We start from the raw sequence: 12,719 nt of genomic DNA, 5'->3' as shown, positions 1-12,719 counted from the left end.
AGATGTCGATGTACTTCAGAGTGTGGTGATGCGTAAAATATTTCCACATGCGTTCTTTCAAAGTGCGTTGAAAACGTTCCACGATGCTGGCTTTGGTTTCTGGATTCTCGGTGGTAAAAAAATGAATGTCACGTTTCTTTAATTCTTTTTGGAAAGCTTGGTTCAGAAATTCGGTGCCTTTGTCCGTTTGCCATCGAAGAGGGTGACGACCGCTTTGTTTCAACACCCGTTGCAGGGCTCGCACTAACTCACTGCTCGATTTGGAAGTCAAGGGTACGACCCAGGCAAATTTGGAAAAGACGTCGATGACACAAAACAAATATTTGTAGCCACGATTGTAGCTGGCCAAATGAGAGACATCGGCTAAATCGGCTTGCCATTGATGATCGATGCCTTCCACTCGGGTGCGACTTCTGGCAAACTTGCGTCGAATGGGTTTGTGTAAAGTGTAGGTAACTTGTTCTTGTAACCATCGTTGCACTTGAGGTAAACGGAGACTTTTCAGTCGCGTTTTGGCAGCACGAAACAATTTTTGAACTCCTGCGTAACCTGCAGGATGGGAGGGATCGTAGTAAATGCTGGCTAAGACTTTTTCCATTTTTTTTTTTTATTTTGTGTGGATTGGTGTCTTAATAAGGCACCCACTCTTGGAAGAGGCTACTCTTTTTCTCTTGGGGTATTTTCTTGGATTGCAAGGCTTTGCGTGTGCGGCCAGCAATAGGTGTCGAAGAGGAGGAGGATGTCTGAGCGGGGGATATCGGTTCTTGTTTCACTTCTGTCTTCACTTCTGTCTTCACTTTCTTTTTCTCTTGTGAGGAAGAAGGGGTGGCCATCATCTTTTTAATCCATCTAATTCTGGAGGTAGGTGGTGTTGTTAACTTGCGTACTTTTTCTGGTGGAGTTTGAAACCCTTCTTCTTCTTCTTTTCCTTTTTCTGTCTTGGTCACGGGTACTGGTGGTACTGGTACTGGTACTGGTGATGGTGCTGGACTTTTCATCAAGGTCTTAAAATCTTTCAAAGTGGGTAGAGCTGTTTCGTCTAAAGCTTTCTGGTGAAAGAGTTGCAGTCGTTGCAAGAGTTGACCGTACTTTTGCGATTTTTCTGTTTCGGACAAATCTTGGCGATCCAGCAAGGATTGCAATTCGTGTTGTAACTGGGACATCTCGCTCAAATTGGGATTGGGAGGTAAATGCGGGGTGCGTTGTTCTTGCCACCGATGGTATTCCATCCATCGTTTGTAGGGCACTAAAGCTAGTTTTCGTCCTTCCATGGGGTTGTCAGGGGTGAATTCTGAGATCTTGGGACTTCCGAAGGCCTTTTTATCTTGCTCCCATCAGTCCTCCCAACATGGTTCCCAAGACTCCTTTCAGTATGGGGCCTAACAAGAGAGGTAAAATGCCTCCACGTTGGACCAACATCTTCTTTTTTTGACGAATGGGAATTTTCTTTTGAACCATTTTCCGAAGAACGTGACGATGTTTGCCTAAGCATTGTTTCTGGTGTTTGGACAAAAGGATCGTGCCTTTCAAAACGTTCAAACAACATTCGCACACGGTATCGATGACCTCTTTGGAGGCTGTTTGAATGAGTTTTTTTCGTAGGGGTGGAGAAGCTTTGGACAGGACAGATAACAGGTCCCCATGTTTGGCTAAACGTGGTGGCAGTCCTTTTCTTTTCTTTCCTTGGGGTTTTCTGGAGGGTGACATCTTTGAGTCTTTAGGAGCACCTAAAAAACACTGATACCCTACTTGGTCACAGGCCTTTTTTATACTGGAACGCGTCGCCACTGATTGTCTTTACGTTTTATCAGTTTGAGGACAGGCATGACACGTCGTGCAGGGGTACGTAACGGACTAAATCGAGCCAGTTCTTGCTTGGACAAATCCAGTAAACTTTGTAACATGCCCGATCTTTCATGGACTTTGATTTTGGGAGAAGGTACTTTGTGAGCAGCAGCCACTGCCGCTAAATGGGAAGGTCCTGCCACTGGGGAAGTTCTTTTGGGGGTCATCAACGGAGAAGTTCTTGGTGTGATCAACGTCTCCAAGTACTCTTCAGTTCCTGGTGACATCAACGGAGAAGTGGACAAACGTGAGGCTGCCGGAGACGATGTGGCAGGTCGTGGTTTGCGAGTGTAAGGTTGCGTCCTGGCCGAAGTGCCTCTCTTGCGACTAGTTTTCTTCTGTGGACTTTTCTTTTTCTGAGGACTTTTTCTCTGTTTCTTTTTCTGGGGGCTTCTTTTCTTTTTCCGGGGTGGTGTCTGGTAAGAGGAGGGTCCTGCCACTGGAGAAGTTATTCTTCTTGGGGACTTGGTCTTTTTCTTTTTCTTCTTGGGGCTTCGTTGAACTTTTGTCTTGGGGATAACTTTGGGGGCATTAGGATCCCATCTTAAGAGTGAGCGAATGATGACCCCTCCTAGAGTACCGCTCCCTCCAGGTTTCAAAATGATTTGTTTTTTGGTTTGAGTGTCGATGCGGGGATCGGCCAGTTGGACCAAAGCGACTTTGTTTCGATCGAAAAAGCGTTGGGTTTGATGAGGAATCTGAATGATTCCTTGGAGTAATTGACGTGCCGTCACCGTGAACCATCGTAAGACTTCTTTGAGACTAGCTTCTAAGACACGGGCTCGTGTTTGTGGATCTTTTTCTCGGCTGATGCCATACAAGGCACGAATCAATTTGACGGGAAGATGTGACTGAAGGGACGTCATGTTCACACTGTGTGAGACAGACGAAAAAGGGTCTGAGGTTTTTATAGATTTTTTTCATGGGAGGAGTGAAATGAAGTCGAGGACGGAGACGTGTACAGGACAGGTCCTCCGTCTTGGCACCAGTGGTGAAACAAGTGGGTACGAAATCGCAAATCCTCGGGAGTCGTAGGTTTCAAATCGACGAGTAAATAGGCGTGTGGCGTTTGAGTGGCATCGTCGTACGCCTGAGTCAGCCAAGGCGTTCCTAACTGTTTGGCTAAGACTTGCACTTGCAATTTATCTCGAGGGCTTTTAAACAAGACTACGTAATGCGCATTGAGACTGATGGTGCGATGGGCTTTACTTTGTTGAAACAAATTTTGGGTGATGTAAATGACACTGGCATTACGGTGATGCCCTTTGCGCGTGAACCACAGTTTAATTTCTTCTTCGTCTTCTCCTAACATGTCGTCGAAAATGACCAAATGGGTTAGACGGGAGTCAGAGACGATGCCATCGTCTTCTTTAGGAATGCCTTCCACAAACACGATGGAATCGCCTTGACTTTCTCGCAAGAGGTTGTACGCCGATTGCCACTCTTTGTAACACCACACGATCCGTTGAGGGGGCCGATCGATCAAATGATGTTTATGTTCGATCAAACGTTTGACGAATTCGGTTTTGCCTGAACCGCTAGGTCCAGCAATGAGCATGTTAAAGGGATGGCGAAGATACAAAGCCTCCCAACTGGCACGATCTAAGTGTTCGTCGATGACTTTGACAGTAGAGGAAGAGGGAGCAGAGACAGCAGAGGTAGCCATGGTGTGAGAAATGTCACTTGTGACACGAAAAAACAAACAAGACAAGAGTTTATATACTTTTTCAGAACACGTTTATTGAATGTTTTTTTTCAAATATGAACACGAAAGACAAAAATACATACAACCCAAATAGTGATGTACAGGAATATAAAACACAGCAAAGCGATCAAAGTGGAATATAAACAAGTGTCTGTACAACATGTTTTGGTTAACCAAGATGTCCTAGGGACAGTGTGTAATGTTCTTACAGTCTCTACATGAGGTATTGTCACACAAGTGTCCTCCCGGAATGACCTTTCAGGCATGTCCATGACAGTCCTGTCCTGAAGCGAGTGGTTGTTCTCGGTGACGGGTTCTTCTGGCACCGTCACTAACACGGGTTGAAAAGTAACTTTTTTCCTTGAACAACTCTTGTGCATACTGGGCCACTTCTTGGGTCCAAGCCTCAAAACCCCCCTTTTTCCAATCACGAACATCTGTCCAATGAGGGTGTAAGTCACAAGCTACACACACATCGTCATACACGTCTTGGGTCGCTAAAAGTTGACGAATCTTTTTTTCCTGTTGAGGTCGAGAAGTATCCAGATGAAAACGCAAGGCTTTGAACAAAAGGAGTTTTTCGTGACCATTTAAGGCCATGGAGGTGGTAAGTACTGATCGTAAAGAGTCCACAAAGAATCGGCTGGTAAACGAAATCCCAGAAAACAAGTCACTAAGACACACACCACTTGTCGTCCAAAATTGAATGGATATAGTTGTTGTAATAATTGATGGTAATGATCCACGGTTTGAATATGATCATTGAGTTCCTTCCACGGAATCTGTTGGATGACATGTGACATAAACCGTGGCATGGCAGCCTGTTTTTATATTCTCTTTTTTTCGGATGCAATAGACGTACTTTCTAGCCAGAGATCTTCGTTCTCCAGTAGGGAATCTAAATCTTGCATACTGTAACCGAAACGTCAGAGTTCGTTTAGGTGTTTCCTCTTCCTCTAAGTAGATTCCACGTAAAATATGTTTGTAATCCTTTAACTTGTCTTCCTCAATGCGTTGCACTAGGTGAATCTCGAAGTAACCATAATCATGAACATGTCGATCATTAGCGACCTCAAAGTGTTGAACAATGTCTGACCATTGAAAGAATTTCTGACGAATCAGTTCTCTTATACCATTCAGGTACCAGTGGTTAAAGATCTGGTGACGTAACGGATGCAATTGTTCTTTACGTTTGACTTGTATTTTGACCAGCTCTCGGTAAATGCGTTCTCTCAACTCCACAGGCAAAGCACGAATGTTCTCTAGCAAAGTATCCATGAATAGGTCATACTAAATCCTCTTTGGTCTGACACAAGAAATGTACTCTTTGCACAAACATGGTTTCACTTCAGTGTCAAATTTAAATCGTTGAGTCACTAATCTACACATGACAATTCGTTCAGAAGTTTCCTCTTTCACCAAGTTGACATTGCGTGAAAGATGTTGGTAATTCGTTAACTCTTCCTCTGGAATTCGATGCAGTACGTTTACAATGTAGTAGATAGAATCGTCCATACCAAACCATTCCTTTTTATAACCAGGAGGTCGTTGATCAATGTCTGTCCAATGGAACACTTTCAATTGAATCAGTCCTTGTATAGCCTGAAGGTACCAGTGGTTCAAACACCGGTGACGTATCGGATGCAATTGTTCTTTACGTTTCACTTGTATTTTGACCAGTTCTCGATAAATGCGTTCTCTCAACTCCACAGGCAAAGCACGAATGTTCTCTTGTAAAGTATCCATGAACAGATTATTATGGTAAGAAGTTACTTCAATGTCTCGGTCCCACTAAGGGTAAGTAATGACAATTCGGTGACCATCGAGCATGTTCAACGTAGGCCGAATCTTGCGGTTCCCAGTGGTGAAGTGACACACCGCAACTGAAGCACTTGACTTTATCTCCTTCGCCCAAGTAGAAAAATCCGGCTCTGGCTAATTCTTCGGGGGTCGGTCCTCCCAGATACTTTGGCCATTTTCCTTTGAACGATTGAAGACGATTTTCAAAGTCGCAGTATTCCGACAAACGCACAGGAAACGAATATTCGTCTTTCACAGGTTCGTTTCGATGAGGGTTGAGTGACATAGGTAGGAGTTTGCTCAGGGCTGGATGACATCCGTAAGGGGGTAGACGTGAAGGTGGACATTCCCCTTTAAAACGAAACCCAGTAAAATGTCCAAGAGGACGAGCAGCATCACTTTCGCATCCCACAGGTCTGACACACACAGCATCACTTTCCATGATAGGGGTAGGGGTACTAAAGTTCCCATGATGCTTTACGGCATCGCTCAGGTCACAAGGTACAGCATCGATCCCATCGCAAGGCTCACAATCGCACTCGTCTGCAAACTCCGTTACGCAATTACAATGGTAACCACATGGACAATCGCAGTTTCCTTCCGGACATTTTCCGTCGCAATGCATGGGTCTTATCCATCCAATATTAGTCACACTAGAGGAAGATACAACTTTTTTACAATCCCCAAACTGGAACGATGTCTCTTTCAAAGTATTCATCTTGTTCGCTCGGTCTTGGTAGTCACAATGAACTATAGATCTTGCCTAGGGTTCCTTTTTTATATACAGACCAATACCGACGTGACCGTACGGTAAGGTGAAATGATTGGGAAGTCTCACTCGCTTCTGGTACACGATTTGATAGACTTTTTCCAAGGGTCGACTGACGATGTGGTGAGTGGGTAAACGTACAATCTTGTTCGGTTGGTGAGTGGTCACTTTAAAGTTTCCATCCTCTCCCGATTGCAAGGCTTCTTTCAATACCCCAAAGTTGACCACTCGACTGGTACGATAATTCAGAGTCAGTCCTTTCACTTTGCACGTCGTGTGCACTTCTCCTTGTTTGTCCCGGTATTCGTAGCCGTAATTTTTGGGACCGCCACTGACAAAACTTAGAATCTTGTCGTCGGGATGCTCGTCTGTCCAGGCTCCTAAACGGTCTCCTTCGATGTTAGGGTGATGTTGAATCGGGTGATGGATGTAAATGCAACTGTCCGTGTCAAAGTACAGGACGCGTTCTTCTAACAGTTCTAAAGCTTCGTACAATTTTAAGCGAGCATGAGCTGTCACGTAAGCCGCAATGATGACATTTCCAAAAGGGTCGTCTTGTACAAAGTCCAGATCTTCTTCGTAATTGACCAAGATTAAATTCTCTCGAACGACGTCCACGTGTTTCATGTATTTGGTTTTGTCGTGAATCATCTGGAAGTAGCGGGAAGGTTCTGTCAAATATTCCGTCTTGGGTAAACACGGTCGTTGTGCCATTTTACCCCACAAGCAATTTAACATCACTTTGGCAAACGATCGCCTGCCTTCGTTTTTCTCGATGTGGTCTAAAGTGATGCCTTCTTGTTCGTAGTATTTCTCTTTGAATTGTATTTGGTCTTCGGGAGTGTGACACCAGGAAGGATAGCCGCTGGCTTCTTGTTTCAGTTTCAAAAAGGCATCCACGTAGTCGGCGAAAATGCCTTTCTGACTGGGATCACCCTTGCAGTATTGTTGTGTCTTGGGAAAGTGGCAAATTTCGTACACTTCTAACAGTTGGTATCCCATGTCGAGAGCTTTGAACAATTCTACGCTGACCCAGGTTCCCGTCAAGGCCCGTTCTTCCTGGCTGTGCTGACAAGGTTGGTCTTGGTTGCACGTTTCGGCACAAGTACGGCACAAGGGAAACATCAGTTTGCCTTGACAATGGTGAGGTAAGACGGGATGGTAGAGGTTCGTGGGAGGCAAAACTTTGCACTTGATCAAGCCTTCGTATTGTCGAATATTTTTCAGGTCGATGTGTTCCGTCAGCAATTGTGGGTGCCCTACAGGAAAGCGACAATATTTGCACACGTAGGGATACAGCGAACACACGTCCAAGTATTTGATTTCTTCTCCTTTCTCTTCGTCGGCTTGGTACAGCAAACAGGTGGCATTGGTCCTTCCTCCGTACAAACTATCCCTCGGGTTCAGCGGGTCCATGAACTGGTAACTTTCCACGAGGCTTTTAAACTCGGGATCGGTTTTCATACGGTGATCGTACTCGTGTTCCCACATTTCCACCACTTGGTATCCTTGCTGTTCTAACTTTAGGCGTCGCTGACAAGTGTCCTGGTACAAGTCTTCCATGGTTCGTTGCAAAAACTGATTTTTAGTGCCACGGTCAGGGTAACAGACGGGACATCCGTGAAATAAGCAACCGTTAAACTCGTACACGATCTTGGGGTTTTCTAAGTCCCAGCCATCGACCGAATACGTTCCGATGGTCTTTTCGCCTCCTCCGTTGCGGGCATGCTGAATCCACTTGTCTTCCTTGTCGCACAAGTAATGTAACCAGCGTAGGGCTTTGACCGAGTATTGACGTTTGACAAAGTGGGTCGTTTGAGGACTGATGACAGCCACGGTCTTTTCAGGCATGAATCGTTGTCGATACACTAAGGAACACGCTTTGGCAATGGTGCAAGCTTCTTTCAAAGGATCGACCCCTCCGTGTTCCATGAACAGTTCTCGAAATTTTCCACAGCAACGCCGTAAAATGTCCACGTCGGAACGACAATACTTTAACATTTCTTCCTGAAAGTCGAAAGGGTCCGAGGCGTGAGCCTGGTACCAAGCGTAGAAAGCTTCTCGTTGTTCGGTACGCATGTTGTCGGGGTCGTAATAGTGAGCCTCGGGCAAATGGGGTAGAACGGCGTGTTGATTGGCTTCCGTATTGAAAAAGTGTGGAAAGTACCCTTTAGCCATTTCTGTCATTCCAAACGTTTTAGGCATTCGACTCAAAGGCATGGCCAAGTAACTCATCGAATCTTTAAACTGCACTTGTCCCACTTGCATGAAAATGATTTTGGCTCCGTTCAAAGTTACTTTAGGACGCTCGGTGCCTTGTTCCGTATAGTACCTCAAAAGAAACTGTCCATCGTATCCGGAGAAATTGTGAGCCATCACCGTGGCATGACGATGACAATCTCCGTAACGTTCGATGTCCTCTTGGCTCCATGTCTTGTCGACGGGGTCTAAGACCCATTGGGCAAAATCGGCTAACGTGTTCGGTCCCCGAAAGATTTTTTCACGCCCTCCGGGAATCTTGCTGCAGTGAGGGCAATGACTGAAGATAGGTTCTTGAATGCACTTCTCGCACGCTCGATGAGCCACGCAGAAATTAGGAATGTGAATGCCAGTTTCTTGCATGCATTCGAAATCGAAAAAGATGAAATTGCCTTTCTTCTTGTGACCGTCCTCTTTCTCAGGTGGGGGTTGGTATTTTTGCACGTAACATTGGTGTTCCAAGTCCACGATGTGGTGACAAATGTGACATTTTTTCTTTCCTCGACATACGTGTGCCTTGGTATTATTGGTACGTATGACTTGTTCACACGTAGGGCACAATCTCAGGAGTTGACAAGCACATTTCTGCTGTGAACCTTGCGTTTTCAGATGTTGTTGGTAACAGGTAGGGCTGACAAACGTGCGCAGACAAGTGGAACAAGGCACTGGTTCTTCGCTCAGACAGGGTGAAGAGGCCAAACATCCTGTGCATTTCGATCCACAATGCTTGTGTTGCTCTCGATTGTTATAACCATGGTCACATTTCTCACAGTAATAACCGTATTTCAGGAATCCGGTGATACTGGTAATGGTATCGAAATGTTCATCGTGATGATAAAGATGAATGTATTTTCCGTCCTTAAAGTCTTGGCCTCGAAACAACAGAGGTCCGCGCACTTCTTGAGGGTGCACTTTCAAGGTGTAGCGTGGAGCTAGGGTATCTTGCAATTTTTGCATCTCAGGAATGCCACAGAGTGTGTCTTTGGACAGTCCGGTTTGTTGTAACAGGAGTTCTGCTTCGTTTCGTTGTTTGGCTAGATGGGAACGTTGAATAGTGTTCCAGGTTCTTTTCCATTCTACCGTGTCGTTCTTGTCGGCATAGGTTCGTCCCACCACGATGGCACGGGCTAAACACATCTGGTCATGAGAGTTGTTAATTCGGACGAGACTCTTTTTGGTGTTGCGAAGGTCGTCCACCAATAACATCTTTTTGCGTCCAGTCCCTTGAGGAGGAGAGACGTGGGTCATGTCCAGTGTGGCTTTACCATCGGTGATGTCAAACTGATCATTAGATTGTTGTACGTGTTGAATCTTGTCCATGACTTTGGAAGCAGTTAATTCTGCAGGGGTGCTAAACTCGATCCAAACAGGGGATTTCAAACCGTCGTGTTGTATGGAAAGTCTCAAACGATCGTCTTCTTTGGGTTGACATTGTCGCTTGAGTGCAGTGAGCAAAGAATCCCACACCTCAGTGATGAACACTTCTGCTTTCTCTAACGGTACTTCGGACTTGAAATCTTTAAACTTCACCGTGTATTTGTAAGCCGTGGTTCTAAATTTTCTAGAGGAGCGCTTTTCCGTCTCTCGAATGGAATAGTACTTTTCAGGGTTGACAAAGGGTGGTGAACTTGGTTTAGAGGGTTTGGATTCTGGTTCACTCATGTCCTCTTCAAAATCACTGGCATGAATTTGTGCCAAGATTTCAGCCCTGGTACGAGGCGATAGATCACGTTTCTGCCTCTTACTTTCTTCTTCTTTCTTCTCGAATGAATGGGATCGTTTCATCTTGAAAGCAAAAAGTCAAATGACTCAAGTTCAAACACCATAAACTACTTTATAGTCCTGGCAGACCAGCGTATATAAAAGGGTGTGTGTCTTGTCCTTTCACTATTCATTTCACTCTCAAGCCGAGCACAACGATGGAAGAGACTGACCAGATGGAACGTTTCGTCAGAGCTTTGCGAGGGGTCATTAGAAAATTCTCTTCAGACCAGCCTACGGACTACTCTCCTTCCTTTAGAGATAAAAGTCAAGATACTTGCTATATCTGTCAGAAGAAAGGGCATTGGTCTTCAGAGTGTCCAGACCGTCAAAAAAGAAAAAAAACAGGGACTAAAAGAGACAAAAGTGAAGATACCTGTTATTATTGTCAAGAAAAAGGACATTGGTCTCCAGATTGCCCAAAAAAGAAACAAGAGGAGTCAGAAGAAAAGAGGAATTCTTCAGAAGAAGAGAGGGATTCTTCAGAGGAAGAGAGGGATTCTTCTGAGGAAGAAAGAAGACAGGTGAAGAAAAAGAAACAGGAGAAAAAAAGAAGAAGGGAAGAAAGCGAGGAGGAAGAAGAAGAGGAAAAGAGTGTGACGGTGAAGAAATTCAAAAAACGGAGAGACTAAACAAGGAGACAGAAGAAGTCAATGAACTTTTTATTAAAGTGTTGTGTTGTGAATTGTGAATTGGATTGTAAAAAATGGAGAAAAGAATAAATGAATGATATAAGGTAAGAGTCTTTGAGTTGTGATTTTAAAATAAGAAGCTACACTCACGCATTCATACACAGACACGTACTATAAGGGTAACATGGGTGGGTTTTTTTGAGTTATTGGCAAATTGAAATTGTATTTCTTTTCGAGAAATGTGGGTGGCCCTGAAAAGGGCCTTTTTTCTTTATGGTGCAGGGGTGAGTTTAACCAATCAATTTTAACTGCCTTATGCCTTTGCCACGGCCAAGGCCTACTTCTGAACTGCGTAATGCTGATGATGATTGGGTTGAAATCACTAAGGGTGGTACGGTAGGCTTAGTCACAGGGTTGACGTGTTTAGCTCGGGAAGGTCGTATTCTCTTCGGTCGTGATAATGAAGTCTGATACATTTGTTTCAGACTTCTTAACTCCGCTAAAATGTCCAACAGTACCGTGACCGTTTGATTTTCACCCTCTTGTTTCTTTGCTGCTACTACTTCTTCTTGCTGTTGCTGCTGTTGTTTTTTTCTTACCTCTTCTTCTTGCTGCTGTTGCTGTAGGAGAAAAACTTGTTCGGCTTCCTTTTGTCGTTGTATAAATTTCTCCAATTCTTCTTTCTGTCTCTGTCTAAAATTCTCCACTTGCGGTAATGAAGAAGGTAACGAAGGTTCCGGAACAAATTCTTGCGAGGAGAGAAAATCCACAAAATCCCAATTCACCTCTTCTGAAAGTAAGTCCGGGTTCCCTTGGGCAGTCTCCCCTGCTGGTGCACCCCACTGGATCGTTTTCTGAGTTTCCGTCATGTTGAATCACTATCGCATAGATTGACTGCACACAAGCGCTAGCGAATCTATATTGACTACGTGACGTCACAGACTGCTCTCTTCGGATTGGATGCGGGCTGACTGAATTCTGTAACGCGTGTTCGGATTGGTGAATGAACTCAATCCGTTTCAATCCTTCCTCCGCCTATAAATAAGCGCCGTTCAATGCATTGATTCACCTGTTCTCGTCACTTCAAGATGTGGACTACAGTTGAGTCATCCACCCTTGTGTCTTCCATGATGTTTCGGACAGACTTGCTCATGTATGTCCGATCGAAGTGGACCGTTGTCCACAGGACAAACACCAGCCTGTGGATACGTAGGATCTACGTCGAAAGACAAGGATGCCTGAAAAGAGTGCTGATGTACGGACCAACAGTAAGACGCAGCCTAAGGACAAGAAGAAGACCAATGCGGTGCCATTTATGTTAATGAATACATTAACATAAAACCCAAAGGCCCTTTTCAGGGCCAGCCATATTTCTCGAAAAGAGATAGTCTTTGAATTGCCTACCCCTTTTTTAAAATTTAAATTTAAATTTAAATTTAAAAAAACTTTAAAAAAAAAAAATCCCATGTTAAATTTCCCTTGTACGTATAGTATCCCACGATTTATTCCCATGTTAAATTCCCTTGTACGTAAAGTGTCCCACGATTTTCTCCATGTTAATTCCCCTTGTACGTAAAGTGTCCCACGATTTTTCTCCATGTTAAATTTCCATTATACGTAAAGTGTCCCAAGGGTGTTTTTAATGCTAATTCCCATTATACGTAAAGTGTCCCCCTTCACTACTATCGTGGTACTCTAAGTATGATCAGAGCAGCTGTGTTTTGAACTTTCCGAAGTTTAATAATATTAACTTTTAAAAGTTTGTCTAGTGTCCGCTAACATTCAACGCCGACTGAACCCAGTGGAACAGGTTACGTATTAGACAAATTATTATCGCGGTTTCACCCCCACCCCCTCGAGTTTCTTATGTGAACATGCATTATCAGAAGACGCTCCCCATACGCAAGCGTATGCATTTTGGTTAACCCATCCCCCTCCATGCGTACGT

Source organism: Sinohyriopsis cumingii, chromosome 17 (assembly GCF_028554795.1).
Source record: "Sinohyriopsis cumingii isolate HCF-2022 chromosome 17, ASM2855479v2, whole genome shotgun sequence".
Lineage (NCBI taxonomy): Eukaryota > Metazoa > Mollusca > Bivalvia > Unionida > Unionidae > Sinohyriopsis > Sinohyriopsis cumingii.
This window is presented reverse-complemented; position numbering follows the sequence as displayed.